This window comes from Papio anubis, chromosome 7, assembly GCF_008728515.1.
Source record: "Papio anubis isolate 15944 chromosome 7, Panubis1.0, whole genome shotgun sequence".
NCBI lineage: Eukaryota > Metazoa > Chordata > Mammalia > Primates > Cercopithecidae > Papio > Papio anubis.
Window position 1 is genome coordinate 59,578,955 of NC_044982.1, and position 20,046 is coordinate 59,599,000.

The 20,046-nt window shown below is 34.0% G+C and overlaps 1 long non-coding RNA gene across 3 annotated transcripts in view; it reads left to right on the forward strand.

Annotated features, from left to right (window-relative positions):
- Window positions 1–20,046, forward strand: part of LOC103886219 — a 51,345-nt gene that overhangs the window by 21,456 nt on the left and 9,843 nt on the right. For all 3 annotated transcript variants that reach the window (XR_002523355.2, XR_004185395.1, XR_004185394.1), the window contains one exon: window positions 11,377–11,486. This is a non-coding gene — a long non-coding RNA (uncharacterized LOC103886219). The remainder of the gene's footprint in view (window positions 1–11,376; window positions 11,487–20,046) is intronic.

The window sequence follows — 20,046 nt, forward strand, 5'->3', positions numbered from 1 at the left end:
GCTTTTAGTAGCATCAGAGAATCAATATTATTGGATAGTCAACCACTAATGATAATTTAATAATAAATGGGTTTTATTAATTGTATGAATATGACAATTGGTTAACATAGTAATAGATTACTATGCTATTTTTGACAACTCGAAAGCAGTTAAAACAGAGAAAAATATTGCTTTAACAAATCTCTAATGTGAATGAGTTTTCCAAGTTATTACATCTATAAAAATATACAGGAATAGAACTGATGGTGAGCCTAGTCCCATTTGCGCAATTATAACTTGTAAAATGTCAAATTACAACTCTAAAATACAAAATGAACACTTGTCAATTATTTTTTTCAACTCATTAATTAATGAGAGAGCCAGTAACACTCTTCACTTGAGAATTTGACTAAAAATATTTATGTTCTTTATGGGAAAACATACTTTTTCACCACTATGGACACAAATTGTTTGCACTGCCATCATTTTTTAAATAATTTTAACTTCTGACCCTACAAAGCTGTAAAATAACCTAGTTAATAAAAGCTATACAAGTAATACAGCACCATGGAACTAGACAATAATTGGATGATTGGCAAGAGAACACACATCTCTCCTTTGGTAGAATAGCGAATAATCTCTTTTGCCTATTTCTAAGTTTTAAGAAAATTTTTTAGGACAGATGCTTGCAAGATGTAATATTATATCAATAGATAATGATCTAGAAAAAATTACCTCATTCATTTAAAATATTTCCAATAAAATTTTGCTTGATCTCTTTTATAATTATTTATCAAACAATATGCTTATGTTGCTTTGACAAAATAATTTTTTAAAATTTCTGCCTAATTTCTTTGTTCATCCATGAGTTACTCAGGAGCAAGTTGTTTAATTTCCATTTATTTGGGTAGCTTTAAGAACCATTCTTGATTTGTATTTACATTGCACTGTGATCCAGAAATGTGCTTGGTATAATTTTGGTTTTTTAAAATTTATTGAGATTTGCTTTATGATAGAACATGTGGTTGATATTAAATGTTTCATGTACAGATGAGAAGAATGTATATTCTGTGGTTGTTAGATGGAGTAATTTGTAGATGTTTATTAGGTCCAATTTGCCCAGTGTCATGTTTAAGTCTAGTATTTCTTTGTTAATTTTCTGCCTTGATGATCTGTCTAATACACTCAGAGAGGTGTTGAAATCTCCTACAGTTATTGCGTGGCTATCTCGCTTTTTTTATAAGTTGAGAAAACCTTGTTTTATGAATCTGGATGCTCCAATGTTAGGTATGAATACATTTATGATAGTTATGTCTTCTTATTGAATTGAACCCTTTATCATTATGTAATGCCCTTCTTTGAGATTTTTAATCATTGTTGGTTTAAAGTTTATTTTATCTGATGTAAGAAGAGGAATTCCTGCTATTTTAAAAATTTTCATTTGCTTGGGACCTCTTTCTCCATCCCTTTACTTTGAGCCAGTGAGTATCACTGCATGTGAGATAGGTCTCTTGAAGACAGCAGACAGTTATGTTTTGTCTTTTTATCCAGCTTGCCACCCTGTGCTTTTTAACTATGTCATTTAGATTGCTTACATGGAGGCTTAGTATTGATATGTGAGATATTGATCCTGTTATTGTGTTGTTAGCTGGTTGTTTTGTAGACTTGATTATATAGTTTATAGTGTCTGTGAGCTATGTGCTTCCGCATGTTTTTGTGATAGCAGGCATCGTTCTCTTTTTTCTATGTTTATCATTCCTTGAAGGATTTCTTGTAAAGCTGGTCTAGTTATAACAAATTCCCTTAGCATTTGCTTATCTGAGAAGGATTTTAGCTCTCCTTAACTTATAAGCTTACTTTGGAAGGATATAAAATTCTTCATTGGAATTCCTTTTCTTTATGGATGCTGAAAATAGGACCTCAGTCTCTTCTGGCTTGTAAAGTTTCTGTTGAGGGGTCTGCTGCTAACCTTTATGGTTCTTGTTGTATATTATGTGATGCTTCTCTCCAGTTGATTTTAAGATTTTTTTCTTTTATATTAGCCTTGGTGAATGTGGTGACTATAGACTTTAAGGATGGTCATTTTAGATTGTATTTTATAAGGATTATCTATATGGCTTGAATTTGCATGTCAACATCTCTAGTGAGATTGGAAAATTTTTCATGGACTGTATCTCCAAATGTGTTTTCCAAGTTTGTTACTCTTCTCTCTCAAGAATGCCAATGAGTCATAGATTTTGTCTCTTTATGTAATCCCATATTTATAAAAGATTTTGTTCACTTTGCAAAAATTAATTTTTCCTTTTATTTTTGTCAAATGAGTTGATTTGAAGAACCAGCCTTTGAGATCTGAGATTATGTCCTCAGTTTGGTCTGTTCTGCTGTTAATGCTTCCAACTGAATTATGAAATTCTTATAGTGAACTTTCCAATTCCAAAAGTTCAGTTTGATTTTTTTCTTAAAATGGCTATTTCTTATGTCAGCTCTTGGATCATTTTACTGGATTACTTGGGTTCCTAGGATTTGGTTTCAACTTTTTCCTGAATCTTGATAAATTTGTCATTCAGACTCTGAATTATATTTCTGTCATTTTAATCTTTTCAGGCTGGTTAAGAACCATTGCCGGGGAGCTACTGGGCTCATTTGGAGGTAAGGGGGTACTCTGGCTTTTAGATTTGCCAGAATTCTTGAGCTGGCTCATGCTCATCTGTGAGGATTGATATTCCTTTAACTTTTGAAATTGATGTTCTTCAGATGGATCTTTTAGCTGTTATGTTTTTTAATGCTGTTAAGAGTTTGACTGTGGTATAAGTTGGGCTTAGTTGATTGTCTTTGTTTCTGACACTGATGCTTTCAGAGAAATAAGTCTCAATTCAGCCCTCCTAAGCAGAATTCTTTACCTCTGGATGCTGGGACTGCGACCACAGCTTTATTCTCTGTCCCCTTGAGGTCAAGCATTGGCTGCACTGGGTGGGGGTGGGAGGATGTGGTGCCTGTTGGCAACAATACTCTGTTGGGGCTGTTGGGTGGCCTTGAACAAAAGCTCTCTGATGGGTGTCTGCCAGCAAAAGCACTCCAGTGGGATGGCAGGGGTGGCCAGTGAGAGAGCTATGGTGGTGGCTCTGGTAAAAGCACTCTGGCAGGTTGGGCTTGGGTTGCTGCAGGCAAGTGTGCTTCAGTCAGGCAGCGGGCAGGCCACAGGCAAAAGTGCTCTGGCATGGTGGCTGAGGATTCGTGGACAAAAGGACTCCAGCAAGTTGGCAGGGTGGCCATGGGTGAAAGATCTCCATTGCAGCAGCAGGGAGACTGCAGATACTCTGCTGTGAGTAAGCACTCTGGCAGGGCAGTGGGTAGGTTCCAGGCAAAAGCACTCTGGTAGGGATCCCCTATTTCTTTGCAGTAAACACTTAGAAATAAACTTTGGAGTTAAAGGAAAGGTATACACTATAGAATTTTTAATGGAATTTCATTGTTTTATTGTACATTGTTTTATGCAATATATTATCACATAAAAATGTTCATAAAACACAAATATACAGAACAAAATAAAATTATGTAACAGTGATAACTAGTGTTAAAATGCTGATGTCTTTCAGAATTTCCAAATCTATATGAACACTTATACTTGGATTAAGTTTTAATTAAAAATCATCCAAAATATTTTTAAGAATCAATTATATGCAACAATATAACTGAGAACAAAACAGAATGTGTGTGGAGCTTACATGGAGAATAAAAATAATAGTTAACTCTTATAAGTGTTAAGCACAATTTGATGTGCATTTGCTCATTTGGTCTCAACATTCACCCCATAAAGTAGAAATAACTTGCCTAAGTTTACACAACTCAGATGTGGAGATGAAGAATAGAAAATAAATGAACCCAAGAATCGTGGGCTTGAGCTCTTGCCCTTAACTCTATACTATGAGAGGTGCACACCACATCACTATTCACATTGTATTGTATGCGAATGGTGCCTCTGAAATATTGCAAATCAGTGGTTATGAGTGTCTCTCATACTAAGCATACTGCCTATGTGTAACCTGATTTTTCCTTAATCATACATAATAAATATAATCCTGCATCTGTTTTGATGATTTTAATGTATTTCACTTTAATACAATTTAATTAAAAATAAGCACTTACTAAATAATTACCTTTGGTAGGAACCATGCTTATTATACATATTTGAACATATGTCTTTGTACTTGTTTTTTGTTACTTCCTTAGGATAAATTTTTGCAAGTAGAATCACTGGGTGGAAAAATACATACATTGAAAATTTTGTACATATTTTTTATCTTTCCTCCAGAAAAGCATTAATATATAGTCATCAATAGAATATCACAACAGCAATATAACAAATGCCATTGTAATACCGGATATTATAGATTCCTTTAATATTTTGCAAATATTTAAAATTTTATCTTATTTCACTAACATTTCTTAAATGTCCTGTTTTTATCAGAAAGTCATTATCTACTTTTGCAAATACAATATCCCTGTGGTAGGTACATTTAAAAATATAATTATAAGGATATGGTTGCTATTATTTAGCTTGCAACAATAATTTTGATACTTTGTTCACACAGTTCCATCAAGATTTTTGAAGATCTTAAACCAATAAAAAGTTTACATATGATTAAATGAATTGATCTTAAATTTTTTTTTTTCAGTAAAATACCATAAGTCTTGCAGAAATGGCTGCTGATAAAGCAAACACGGCAAAATTTAACAATATTTGATCCTAGTTGAAAAGTGGGTGGGTGCTCATTGTAATATCCTTCAAATTTTGCTTTCGTTAAAATTTTTAATATAAAGAGCTTGTAAAGTGTGCTCTAATTTTATCGGTTTGAAAATATGGTAAATAATGGGAAGAATTATTTTATTACATTGTGCAAACATAGCTTAAAAAGAGTCAAAAATTTCATCAGGCAATTAATTCACTATTGTTTTAATTTCTGATGTGCATACTAACAATAATTTTAAAGATATAAAGAATTAACTCTGTTCCAGTATTACTTCGTGTATTGGTTATTTATAAGCAAGTGATTTTAATAAAATGTAGATTCTGTTCCCCAGTAGCATCTATTACATCCAAAGCTGTCACCAGTAGCCTGAGAATCACGAAATGGAAAATAAGAACTTCAATTGCCATGACTTGTTCCAACATTCATCTGTGGGACTTATTCATTCATTTATGTTTATTAAATGTTTGTATTTCGGAAAATACAAACTAAAAAGTAATAAAATTAAAAATTCTTGCTTATAGGAACTTATATTTTAGTGGAAGGAGAGGCAGGTTAAATATTTTAAATGGATAAATTACATTTTAGCCTCTATGTTAATAAGTGCTCAAGAAAAATAGAATAGAGTTAAAAGAATATGAAATTCTGATGGAAAGTGAAATTGTGGTAGGGTTACTATTTTAAGTAGGAATGTCACAAAATGACTCATTAAGAGTAATTTTATAGCAAAACTCAGAGAAGGAGTATTATAGGATACATTTATCAAGGGGTGAATTGGCCTATTAATCTACCTGTCCAGGTCTTTGTCATCTCTGTGGAGTTTATGTAGGAAACAGGTGTGCACGTATCTAAGTGACAACATTTGTTAGTTGTTTTTTAAAGTTCTGCCTTTAGAGAAAAAATGTAATGATCTTTAAATTCTTTAAAATTCTTAAAGAGAAAATGAAAGAAATGCATGCTTGTGGATAATATGTTATAACAAGTATAATTACAAGAAAAATCTCCAAACTTTTCAATATATTTTTAGATACAAATACAGAACAAATATTGCTTCCCGTCTTTCAATGAAAACTTTTTATCTCTGTGAAATTCTATTTCAGAATTCTCAGTAGAAGTCCACTTTTTACTTAAAGTAAGTTCACAGGATGTTCACAGCATGCTGAAGAGGGAAATTTTTATGAATTTCCCTTTTCAAACCGAATAACAGTGAATACTACTAGCAAATCCAGTGTGCTCCATTGATGCATTAATCCACTTAGCAAGCTCAGGTAATAATTTTAAACAAAATACATATTATTGAAAAGATTGTACCACTTGCCCAGTATTTCAGAAACTCTGTAACAATATTGAATTAATTTCCTTCTGTGTTTCTAGTTTGAGTTATCAAAAGTAATAATAAATAAAACCTGAAGGGCCATTCACATTTTTGCATGCATTTTTATTCCTTTGGAATTCTGCTAAAGAAAATTGTATTAAAAATCAAGTTTGATTCAAACTCTAATTTCATTTGTGAGTCTTTGTAAAATTCTGTAGACTCATTTATAATATCAGTATTCTGAAATAAATACTACTTATTTGTATTCACTAGAAAAGAGATTTACAGGTTGCAATGTGCTTGAAACTAAAACTGAAATTTGTTTGTATACATGTAAGTTATTATATTTCTCATGGTGCTATCCTGAAATGACAATTCTTCTGAAAATGTGGCAGCTACAAGTTTTCTTAGAAATGTTTTAAAAATGTAAAAAAAAGTTTCTCCACCCCTAAAAGTTAAAAAGTTTTCAAAAAAATTTTTTCACTTTAAGAAATACAAGGCGGTGGCTCAAGCCTGTAATCCCAGCACTTTGGGAGGCCGAGACGGGCGGATCACGAGGTCAGGAGGTGGAGACCATCATGGCTAACACGGTGAAACCCCGTCTCTACTAAAATTACAAAAAATCAGCCAGCCGAGGTGGTGGGCGCCTGTAGACCCAGCTACTCGAGAGGCTGAGGCAGGAGAATGGCGTAAACCCGGGAGGCGGAGCTTGCAGTGAGCTGAGATCCGGCCACTGCACTCCAGCCTGGGCGACAGAGAGAGACTCCATCTCAAAAAAAAAAAAAAAAAAAGAAATACGAAATAGATTCAACCAGACATCATATGCATAAAACACCAACTATGAAGTAATCTTGCTGAACTATCTATACTATCCATGAAGTAATCTTGTGGAAGTTTCTATATTTTCTATAAACAGCAATTTATTTTCTATAAATAACAATTTATAGAAAATACAGAGGCAGAGAAACCTACTAAATACCACCTGGAGGAATGCAATAAACAAAACCTAAACTGTGAATAATTTGCCAGATCAAAAAACTATTTCTTCTACCAATACTTTTCAGAAAAAAAGAAGGAGATGGGAGAAATTATATTAATAGATTAATAAAAGACTTACTCTGAATACTTCATATGGATCATGATCCAAGTGGATAAACTGTAAAACAAATGACATTTGTGACACAATTGGATATTTGAAAAACAGAAGTATATTTAATGAAATTATTAATTTTGGTAGCTAAGCAAAATGTATTGAAATCTTTCTTTTAGGATTTAGAGCAACTTACTGAGATATTTACAAGTATAATTATATGCAATCTGAGGAAATAGGTGGAGGGATACAAGAAGAAAGATTAACATTTGTTGACAATTGTTGAAGCTAGTGATTTGTTCATAGCATGTTTATGATGCTATTTTTTTTCCTTTGGTATATAGCTAACATTTTTACAATAATTTTAGTGTAAATTAAAACCTTTAAATGAGAAAACCATGCCATGTCATTGTAATTTGAGAAACTCACACAATAATTGAGACTTTACTATGTTATACATACCCAAATCAAACAAAGTAATTCAACAGTAAATGCATATTTAATATATGTTTGTTTAACATTATTGACCAAACAGAACTTCTCTTTAGGCTACTGCCTGTAGGAAAATGCATCTCAGAAATCCCTGTTATCAGATGAAAATCTTCCTAATTAATCATTTTTGAATATACCTTTGGATTGGTTACAAGTAGTTGTTTACAACATAAATTTTTGAGTGTAATAGAATATAAACTAATTTTATTCATTACCTATGTGATTTATTTATACCACATGTGTATTTTATTGTCTAATAAGAATTCATAAGAATATTCAGTTCTATGGGTGTAATAAATTTATGATTACATAAAATTAGCTGCATTAGTTATCTGTTGCTAAGTAACAATATTATCATAAACCCAATGACTTAAAACAATGCATATTTATTACTTCTCAGTTTCTATGGGTTAGGAGTCTAGGCACTGCTTAGTTGGGTCATATACAAGGCTGAAATAAAAGTTTTGGCCTGGGCTAAGATCTCCTCTGATGCTTAACAGGAAAGGGTTTGTCCAAGATCAACACTGGGTCTTTCTGAGGGCTGTGAGGGAGAATATGTTTCATGCCCCTCTACTAGCTTCTGGTGGTTTGCTGGCAGTCTCTGTCAATCCTTGGCTTCTGCTGTATCACTCTGATCTCTCTCTTGATCTTCACTTGGTGTTTTCTCTCTGTGTGGGGATCTATGTGAAATTTCTCCTTTTTTTAAGAACACCAGTCATGTTGGATTGGGGACCCACCTTTAACTAATTTTGTCTACAATGACCCCGTTTCCAAACAAGTTCACATTCTGGTACTGGCAGTTAGGAGTCAACATACGAATTTGGGGGTGGGATGGGGAAGGGTACAACTCAACCCATAACACCTGACATCTCAGGAGTATAAATATTGATCTCATTATTGTCTCATGGTTACAAACACAGTCAGGCATCTAATTCACTGCTTCAAGCAGGTAGACCAAAAATAAATAAATAAATAAAAATGTTTGCTTCAGACAGGATGATAAGGAAGCAGAAGGTCAAAGAAGTACAGAAATCAAATCTCATATTTTACAAAAAATTATTGGAAGGTCTACCCAGTAAGTTCCACCTACATGTCATTGCCAAGGACTGGGTCATATTGCAATGTATTCTGTGAAGATGTGAATTTGTTTTCTAGCCTCTAAATTAATGAAAGCATAAGAGGAGAGGACTTAAAAGAGTTTTGGTGCATTCTATCTTCAGTGTCCTCTACAAAATTTAAAATTTTTACTGCCAATTTGGGAAAAAATAGCATTACATAGATAGAAAATTAAATGAAACAATGATGGCAAACTATTGACTCTAGGGAAAAAATGATTTTATAAGAAATTAAATGTAATTATAGTGCACTACTTAAATTCTAGTTACACATTCATAGTTATTTTAAATTAAATATTGACTTAATTTTTGATATAACTTCAGGAGATGGTGCAAGAAAAAGTGCAGCATACATGTGACTTTATTTAGAGTTGTAAATCTTTATCTTTCATAGGATAAATAAATACCCAAAATTGATAACTTGAAAAATAGCAGCATAAAAATCATGAGAAATTTGAAGTTAAATATTTGAGGAAAAAACAGTTTAAAGAGTTAAAAGGAGGTGGCTCTAGGGGGACAAACTAGAGATTGGTCGGGGGAGGCACCTGTGTATTTCTGTAAGACTTGTGATTTTGTATAACATATTCATGGATTACTTTGGTGAAAAGAAGCTTCATTTAAAAACCATCCTAGTTAAAATAGTATGTGGGGTGGATGTTTGTCTGTCGTAACCATAATCCTTCCGTTAATTTGAACAGCTGGCTTGTTGAGAACCCCTTCTTTATCCCCTTTTTCATGGTTTCTACTTAGGTACTGGAAGCGGAAGCTTTCACCCTTTAAAAGTTCTGAAAAAGGTATTATGTTTGGGGGGAATCAGAGACATTATGCAGACCTTGAAATTGAAAGTGATAAGTTTCCCTATTACTCAGAACAGCAAACCTGGGCTTTCAATAGGAGTCCGGGTTAGAGAAGTCAATTGACTGTTTTTAACCAGTGAAACTAGGCATATGAATTTGAATAGCATCGAGTGGGAGGAGAAAGAAGGAACAAACAGTCAATGCTTCATAATCACATCAGGACATCCCCTGTAGAATCTTAAAATACTTTAATCTGTATCTCTACTCAGCAGAAATAGCATAGTGATTCTAGAGGGAATGAGATAAACACAACATTGTCTTATTACATGCCTTAAGCTATAAATCTTTCAAAGGAATCTCTTTGCATGGGATTCTGCTACTTCAACATAGAAGATAAACAGCCAGAAGAAAATATGCTGCTTTAAGTTAACATTTACATAACACAAAGTCAAACAATGAACATAATTTATTCATTTTATTTCATTTAATAAAAAGAAATTCTTCTATGTTCTGTTTTTTAATTTATTCTAGCACACCACAGGCAAAGGCCTTCAATTTGTGTACTATATTTCTATACATTTATTAAGTAACCGTTATAAAATTGTAACTTTATTTTATCATAATATAGCTCACAATCTGAGACCAATCAAGTGAAAAAAGCTATAGATATTTTTGTCATGATTTTGCTGCATTATTCCTTCCAGCAACAGTCGAGAATAAAGTCATGAATGTTTGTGTATTTATTTAAATATTAGACATTTTTATATTCAAAGATATTTCTCTGCAGTTTCTCTGTAAACAAAACCTGCCACCAAAAATAACTACCCAAGGATACTTGAAACTATTACAACTGAGACATCAAGGTTACTTTGCCCATGAAGAACACAATATATACTATTTAAATTGCAGAAAGATTTTTAAAGGAGTATTTTATAGTTTCTTCTATTTAAACAAGATTGAATAAAACATAATAAAACAAAGGAATTCTATTTTCTTTATATTTACATTGAGCCTTACAGAAAATTTACTGTGTAGTTAGTCAGTATAGTTACATTTTAAAGGTTGATTTCCTTTGAAATAGTATCTTGGATTGTTTGATCAACTGTATTTAATAAAAGGCCGACTCATTCATTCATCCATTCCTTCACTAAACAGGTGTTTATTTTACACCCACTGTGTGTTAAACATACATTTTATATCAAGTTTTTGAGGAGGTGAATATATACATTATTTAATTTAATCCTTGAACACAACTTTTGCTAAATGCCTGCTGATTGCTAAGCACAGTGCAAGCCACTGAAGATACTTTCATGAATTTACAGCATTGGGAAGACAAACAATTGCAATGATTTACTGTGAGTGGAAGGTCAGTTCCTAGGAGAGAGCACAGAAGTAGTAGTCAAATTCAGGGAACTAGTGAATGCTTTCCTGATATAGTGACGTGTAATTCATGAACTGACGGATTGCTAGGGTGTAGCCCAGCACAGACTCAAAAACGTTTTCTAAGCAAAGGACACCATAAGTGTAAAGATATGAGATAAGAGAATGCTGAAGGGTAGTTTAGTGCTCGGAAAAAATTTAAAAAAGTTTGGGAAATCTGGAGAATTTAAATTCACGGGTGTTAGAAGTGAGGCTGATATGGTGGGGAGCTGCTGGGAAAACTTAAAGCAATTTGTTGTTTATCCTGAGGGATAAACACTTCTTTGAAGTGTTTTAAGTTGAATATAAACATAAGGAAAATTGCATATATTTTTTAGAGGTCTATCACTTGCTACATGGCAAAATGATATTTTCTTTAAGGCTCACATACAATGATGTTGCCCTCTGTGCTTTCCACCAGAGGTTTGGCTACAACTCAGCTTCATGCCTCTGCTCAAGAGTCTTCAATTCCTGTGTGTTTCCACTGACCCTCTTGCTCCACAAACTGAGAAGCTTGGAAACACTTGACAGGTTAGTTCTCAACTAGAGGCAGACACTTCCAAGAGAACATTAAGGAAGATACTTTCTGTGTTTTAAAACTCTTAGATATAAGATTGAAACCTTCTCTTTACTCAGTACCCCTATGTAGAGTGGACAACAAGACTTAATTTTTAATTTTAAAATTTAATTTTTTATTTTTGAAAATTTAAAAGAAAGCCTGTTCTCTCAGCACTTTGGGAGGCTGAGGAGGGAGGATCACTTGAGCCCAGGAGTTCAAGATCAGCCTGGGCAACATTGGGAGACCCTCATCTCCACAAAAAATTAAAAGAATTAGCTGGTGGCACATGCCTGTAGTCCTAGGTCATCAGGGAGCTGAGGTGGGAGGATCTGCTTGACCCGGGAGTAGAGGATGCAAGTGAGTCGTGATCGTGCCACTGAACTCCAGACTGGGCAACAGAGCGAGATCCAGACCCTGTCTCAAATAAACAAACACAAATAAAATTTCAAGGAAGTACAAACGCAGAAAAAGAGTGAAATAAGACCCCACACATTCATTTTCTGCTTTAACAATTATCAATGACTCGCCAGCTAGTTTTACCTATACCCACCCAACCACTTCTTGCCATCCTGCATTATTTTATAACTGATTTATTTAACAACTTTATTAAGGTATTTTTTATATATGTGTGTGTGTATATATATATATATAATTCACTTGTTAAAAGTATACAAATCAATAATTTTTAGTAAACTTACAGAGTTGTGCATCCACACTACATTCTAGTTTAAGAATATTTCCATTACCAGAACCCAGAAGGTTCTCCACATTCATCTGCAATATTCTACACTCACTTCCAGCTCTAGGCAACCACTGATCAGCTTTCTGCTACATATTTGCCTTTTCTGGATATTTCATGTAAATGGAAGAGAGCAAACGCACTTTTTTGCACTTAGCTTATTTTATTTAGTATAATATTTCAGAAATTAGTTCATGTTGTAGCATAAATGAGTACAGCATCTCTTTATTGCTGAACAGTGCTCCATTGCAGAGATATATAATATTTTCTGTATCTTTTACTAGTTGTGGACATTTGGATATTAAGAATAATGCTCCTATGAACATTCACATATACGTCTTTACAAGAGAATGTGTTTTCATTTCTCTTGGGTATCTTCTTAAACGTCAAACTGCTTGTTTGTATGTTACACTTGCATTTAACTTTATAAAAACCTGAAAAATTGTTTTTAAAGTGGCTACATCCTTTTACATACCTGAGCAATGTTTGAGAGTTCTAGTTTCAACATGAACTTGCCAATACTTGGTATTATCTCCCTTTTTAAATTATAATCATCCTACGCATGTATAGTGGTGTTTGGTATAGTTTTACTTTTTCATTCTTCTAATGGTAAGTATCTTTACACTTAGGCTTAGCAGTCATTCACACATCTTTTCTGATGAAATGTCTATTGAAATACTTTGCTCATTTTAGAATGCCTGACCACCAAATTTGTTCTCTTAAGAAAGTGCTTTTGCTATTCTAAATCCTTTGCATTTTAAGACAAATGTTAGGAACAGTATACCAATTTCTACAAAATGCTGCGATTTTGATAGGGATCTCACTATATTTGTATTATAGATCAATCTAGGGAGAATTGCGATCTTGACATTTAGAGTCTTCCAATCCATAAACATGTAAAGACTTTTTATTTGTTTAGACCTTTAATTTTCCTCAGCAATGTAATGCAGTTTTTAGTGTACCTGTCTTATAACTACTTATTTTGTTGAACTTGTCCCTATATGGTTTATTCTTTGTCATATTATTATGAATGGAATTTTTTTTATTTTCATTTATGTACTAGTTGTTGTAATATATAAAAATATAACTGATTTTTGCATACTGGTCTTGTATCAAACAATCTTGCCAAATTTGCTTGTTACTTCTAGTTGATTTGGTATACAAAATCATGTCATCTGAAAATAATAATAATTTTACTTATTTTCTAATTGGTACATCTTAATTTTTGTTTGTATGTTTTACCTTATTCCATGGCTAAAGTCTTCAGTACATTGTTAAAGAGAAGTTGTGAGAACGCAAGCATCCAGTCTTTGACAATTATGTATAATGTTAGGTTTTCTCATGGCTGTTTTTCATCAATTTGAGAAAATTCCCTTATATTCCTAGTTTATTAAGTTTTTTCCATGAACGAATGTGAGATTTTTGTCAAATGCTTTTTCTGAGTTGATTCAGCTAACAATCCCTAATTGTGCTGCTTATATGTAATGATTTTATCAGAAACATATTTTAATAATGTTATTTTACTAATTAATTTAGATATATATTTTGATTTACCTGTATACTATAAATTTGTATTGGAAGGAATACCATCTTATGCTTTTATACTTTCTCTAATTCTAATCGAAGTGTTATTTATAAAGTTAAACTCGGTTACTATTACTTAGAAATGACACTGTGGAATCAATATTTAGAGTTGAAAGAGAATTTAAATATTAGCTAGTTCAAAGCCACAACTATCTTAAGATGAAACTGAAGGTCCAAGATTTAATTTTTTTTCTTTCAGATTTACTATTAAAATTAAGATCTTACTGATTAATATTCATTAGTTTTATGCTCCCAAATCTTTTAAGCTTGGTGTGTGGGGTTGAATTAAGATTAACTGGGCATAATTAATTTGGAATTCTTAAATTAGTTGGCAGCTGGTTCTTAGGAATTAGTATAACAGTGAAAAACTTGGAAGTAGAATTAAGAGGTATTTGTTTTTGATAAGATTTGGCTGTGTCTCCACCCAAATATCATCTTGAATTCCCACAAGATGAGGGACCTGCTGGGAGGTAATTGAATCATGAGGGCAAGTCTTTCCCCTGAAGATCTCATGACAGTCAGTAGTCTCATGACATCTGATGGCTTTAAAAAGAGTTCCCCTGCACAAGTTCTCTCTTTGCCTGCTGCCATCCATGTAAGCTGTGACTTGCTCCTCCTTGCCTTCTGCCATGATTGTGAGGCCTCTCCAGCCACATGGAACTCTAAGTCCAATTAAACCTCTTTCTCTTGTAAATTACCCAGTCTTGGTTATGTCTTTATCAACAGCATGAAAATGGACTAATACAGTAAATTGGTACCAGTACAGTGGGGCATTGCTGAGAACATACCAGAAAATGTAGAAGTGATTTTGGAACTAGGTAACAGGTAGAAGTTAGAACAGTTTGGAGGGCTCCAAAGAAGACAGGAAAATGTGGGAAAGTTTGGAACTTCCTAGAGACTTGTTGAATGATTTGAAAAAAATGCCGATAGTGATATGAACAATAAGGTCCAGACTGAGGTGGTCTCAGATGGAGACGAGGAACTTGTTGGGAACTAGAGCAAAGGTGACTCTTGTTATGTTTTAACAAAGAGACTGGTGGTGTTTTGTGCTTACCCTAGAGATTTGTGGAAATTTTAACTTGAAACAGATGATTTAGGGTATCTGGTGGAAAAAAATTCTAAGCAGCAAAGCATTCAAGAGGTGACTTGGGTGCTCTTAAAGGCATTCAGTTTTGTAAAGGAAGCAGAGTATAAAAGTTCAGAAAATTTGCAGCCTGACATGTAGTAGAGAAGAAAAACACATTTTTTTTTAGGGAAATTCAAGCCACCTGCAGAAATTTGCATAAGTAATGAGGAGCCAAATGTTAATCCCCAAGACAATGGGGAAAATGTCTCCAGAGAATGTCAAAAGGTCTTCATGGCAGCCCTCCCATCACAGGCCAGGAGGTTTAGGAGAAAATGGTTTTGTGGGCCAAGCCCAGGGTCCCGGTGCTGAGTGCAATCTAGAGACTTGGTGCCCTATGTCCCAGTCACTCCAACCATGACTAAAAAGGGTCATGGTACAGCTTGGGTTGTTGCTTCAGAGGGTGGAAGCCCCAAGCCTTGGCAGCTACCATGTGGTGTCAAGCCTGTGGGTGCACAGAAGTCAAGAATTATGGAACCTCTGCCTGGATTTCAGAAGATGTGTGGAAATGCCTGGATGCCCAGGCAAAAGTTTGCTACAGGGGTGGAGCCCTCATGGATAACCTCTGCTAGGGCAATGTGGAAGGGAACTGTGGGGTCAGATCCCCCACATAGAGCCCATACTGGAGCACTGCCTAGTGGAGCTGTGAGAAGAGGGCCACCATCCTCCAGAACCCAAAATGGTAAATCCACCAACAGCTTGTACTGTGTGCCTGGAAAACTCACAGACACTCACTATTAGCTCATGAAAGCAGCCAGGAGGGAGGATGTATCCAGGAAAGCCACAGGGCCAGAGTTCCCCAAGACCATGGGAACCCAACTCTTGCATCAGCATAACCTGAATGTGAGACATGGAGTCAAAGGGGATCATTCTGGAGCTTTAAGATTTGACTGCCCCACCAGATTTTGGACTTGCATGGGGCCTGTAGCCCCTTTGTTTTGGTCAATGCCTCCCATTTGGAATGGCTGTATTTAGCCAGTGACTGTACACCCATTGTTTCTAGGAAGTAATTAACTTGCTTTTCATATTACAGGCTCATAGGAGGATGGGACTTGTGTTGTCTCAGATGGGACTTTGGACCCTGGACTTTTGAGTTAATGCTGAAATAAGTTAAGATTTTGGGAGACAGTTGGGAAGGCATGGCTGGTTTTGAAATGTGAGGACATGAGATTTGGGAGGGGTCAGGGGCAGAATTATAAGGTTTGACTGTGTCCCCACCCAAATCTCATCTTGAAATCCCACAAGTGGGAGGGACCAGCTGGGAGGTAATTGAAATGGGGGCAAGTCTTTCTCCTGGTATTCTCATAACAGTGAATAAGTCTCATGAGATCTGATGGTTTTTAAAAGAGGAGTTCCCCTGCATAAGCTCCCTCTCTCTCATTGCTGCTGCCATCCATGTAAGACATGACTTGCTCTTCCTTGCCTTCTGCCATGATTGTGAGGCTTTCCCAGCCACGTGGAATGGTAAGTCCATTAAACCTCTTTACTTTGTAAATTGCCCAGTCTCGGATATGTCTTTATCGCCAGTGTGAAAACAAACTAATACAGTTATTTTCTTGATATGCTTCAGCATTGTTTGAATTTGATAAAATATTTTGGGATTTTTGGGACTATTTTGGGATATTTTGGGATTTTTAATAGGGGTATTGTTTTAAGGGAGGAGAAAAAATGAGATGAAACACTATATTTATTTATCTACATTTTGCTTTGAAAATCTGCTCCAGTGTGATTCATACCATTGTTTGTTGACTGCAAGTCTTAGGGAATTGGGAAGTCCAGATCTGTGTATAAAAACTGGTAAAACCAAAAGGAGTCTTTAATATATCTTGATCAAGACCTTCAAGTTGCCAACTCAAACATTTTTTTCAAAGTGTTTTGAAGTGAATATGTAGATTCAGCTCAGATAAATAACATGTATATTGAACATTAGTATATTTATGTCATTAATTTTTGTATAATACAAAAGAACATTTCAAAAAACTATGTTTAATTCATTTATTTATGTATTTGCATATGTATTAATGGATATCATAGATGGATATTCAATTCTTATTGGTTTTATCAGTTAACACCCATCAATTTAGTAAAAACATGTCATCCAACAGATATCTAGAAGTAACACAATGGCAAGTAAATTACTGTCATTATCCCATGTGTTTTTTCATCTGTACATGGGTCTAATCTATTACTTTTCTAATTGATTTGGAGTCTAGGTATGTGGCAAAATTAAATTAATTAATTAATTGGAATTTAAAATAGCATAGTGTTTCCTAGAACGTTGTTTCTGTTATATGAAGGGAGATATCTGAGGTAGTGGTTGGTACTGGTTTTATTTAAACATAGTTAATAGTGAATTTTTTCAAAATTCAGGGAATGAAAAGGATAAAGTGGCTCATTCATTGCAGAGATCAATATAAATTTGCAAAGAGGTGAAATACTAAAATCAGGATATTAATAACTGATGTGTATCTGACTTGATTTTGTTTATTTACATAGAAACAGAGGAACAAACTCCAGTTAAAAGGGGAAAGTAATATACATTTAAATCAGTACAAGTTTCTATATTTTCCCAAGCAAAGTATTATCTAGAATTATTCTGATAATCATTGAACTTCTTTATCCTACATTGCAATTGAAACGATCAGGGATTTCCAAAAACAAGATGTATAAACAGAGGTCTAATGCATTCTTTAGCAATTTTATGTTTCTGACAACATGATAGCCACATTAAAAATGCAGCAAATTTTATGTAGGTGACATATCTCAAAATACTTTTCATTAAAGAAATTAGTTAATAAAAATAATAAAATAAATTATAACATTTGGGTATTTAGATATTATTATAACACTTTTAAAACCACATCTTGTGGTCTATGGGCATGCATATGTTTGTGCCACAAAGATGGTAAGAATACGCATTGTAGCAAATAATTATATAAATTCAAATTGAAAAATGATCTTGATACCACCATAGATCAAAAAAACAAATGTATGTCACTGACTTTTGCAAAGACATTCCATTTAAAATGAATGTTTTAAGATAGGAAGAGAAAGAACACCACCTTCAGTGAAAACACATAATAGGTAAAATGTTGTCTAAAACAGCTTACCTCCTGAATTTTCCCAAATAATTTGATTTTTATCATTTTATGTTACCTACTGACATCCAAACTAGTTTGAGCAAAATAGTTTTAAATAATTGTTGCTTTATTTTCTGTCTTCAGATTCACATTCCCCCAGTTCACTCGTCATGCTATGGCAGACTTTTAAAAAACAGAGATCAGGTTATATTATTCTTTGCTCACTAAGCTGTTTCTTCAGTGCCTAGAGGATCAGTACCCAGTTCTTAAACATGAAAATTAAGGACTTTTGCAGTTTGGACTCAACCTACTTATCTAATTTATCCTCCCACCTTTATGTCATTTGTCCTCTACTCTGGCACACTGGATTAGCAGTCATTTCCTGAGCCTGCCACAGCTCTCCAGCCTGCCCCTTGGAGGATCGTAAAGTGACCCTATGCCAGCCTGTGGTCCAACATATATCCACAGGAAACATCTGGAGATGCATACCACATTCAAATTATTCTCTCTCAAACCAACTGTCTGTCTCCCTTTAAGTTTGAATAAGACCCTAGTTATATGAGTACACTAAGTTCAAAGAAACATAGCAGGCTCATCGGTGGTCTCTTTAATGTCCTTCTCTAGACAGAAGTGAAGACAGATATAACATATACCGTCACATGAAGTAGAAAGTGGAGATTGATTGTCATGAATATCAACCAGGTGGTTCTTTCTCATTATTCTCTTCACAAATCCTTCATTACCAGATTTCACTGAAACTGAGAAGCCATTGATCGTAAGAGTCTCTAGTAATTTATATTTCACTAAGAAAGACAATATGCTACCAAAAACAGATCATGTACTATTGATTTTAAGATATATTCTGATTTCAGAGATGCCAAAATAACTATGCATTCTTCCTCTTAGGGACATGGTGTTAAAGGTGGGACTCACAGTCCACTTTTTTCTGAAGCAACTCACTTCCCTAACTCAACTATTCTTGACCTTTTTCATACCCTGAATGGAGTTAGGGGCTTGAGAGTCATCTAATTATCTTTTCTGGTCACCTATTTTTGCTAGAGTCAAAACCTTGATTTTTAACATCATATTACACATACCTTTTCACACAACAGTCCTTCATCTGTACTGTCATCTTTTAAGACTCAGATAGAATACAACTTCTCCTAGAAAGCTTTCTCTGATCCTCATCTAGCAAACTTCTCACTGCCAGGTAGAATAATCATTTTTTTTAACTTTCACTATTTTTGATAATATTTGTTATAAGACATTTTATTAACTGTGATTGTGTTCATGTGTGCCCCTTCTGTTTTGTGTTTTAAGTGTAGACTACTGCCTAGAACACAAGCTTTATATTTGCTGAAAGAGTGAATGCATTAAAAGTTAAAAAAAAAAGAAAAAAGAAACAAAAACAGGAAGCCATCTTGCTGTCTCAGACAAGATCCAAGAAGCTTTGAGTGCTTTCTTGTGATCCATACACATCTAGTACTTCAAATGTTCAGATTCATAAAACTGATTTTAATTCTGACTGTGCTTTGTGACTTCAGACATGGCAAATTAAATTCTAAAGGTTGTTTTTTTAAATCTTAAAGATATATTAATTTGCACTGCTAAGTATAACTGCTAGGTGAACAAAAAATTTCACATAACATTGCCAGATAATTCCTTCACTTTTTACAATCTTTACAAGAGAAACAATTATTACCAGAGATTGTTTGCCAAGCATGAGTATCATTTTTTGACCTTTGTGATTTGGACTTGGTATTTTCTACCACGGATCTTGCTGAAGAAACAGTAGCACTTCTAATTAACTACGTGTTTTTAAAATGTAACTAGTTCCCTACCAGATCAAAATAACAATTATCTAATTTATGTAATCAACAATTTTGTTGGTTACGGCATTTCAGAAACTCAAATTTAACAGATGTGACAAAAGCTTCTTATTAAGAATCCATTTAAAGATTGTTTTGCAGAATGTGATAATGCTGCAAATCATGAATATACTTCCT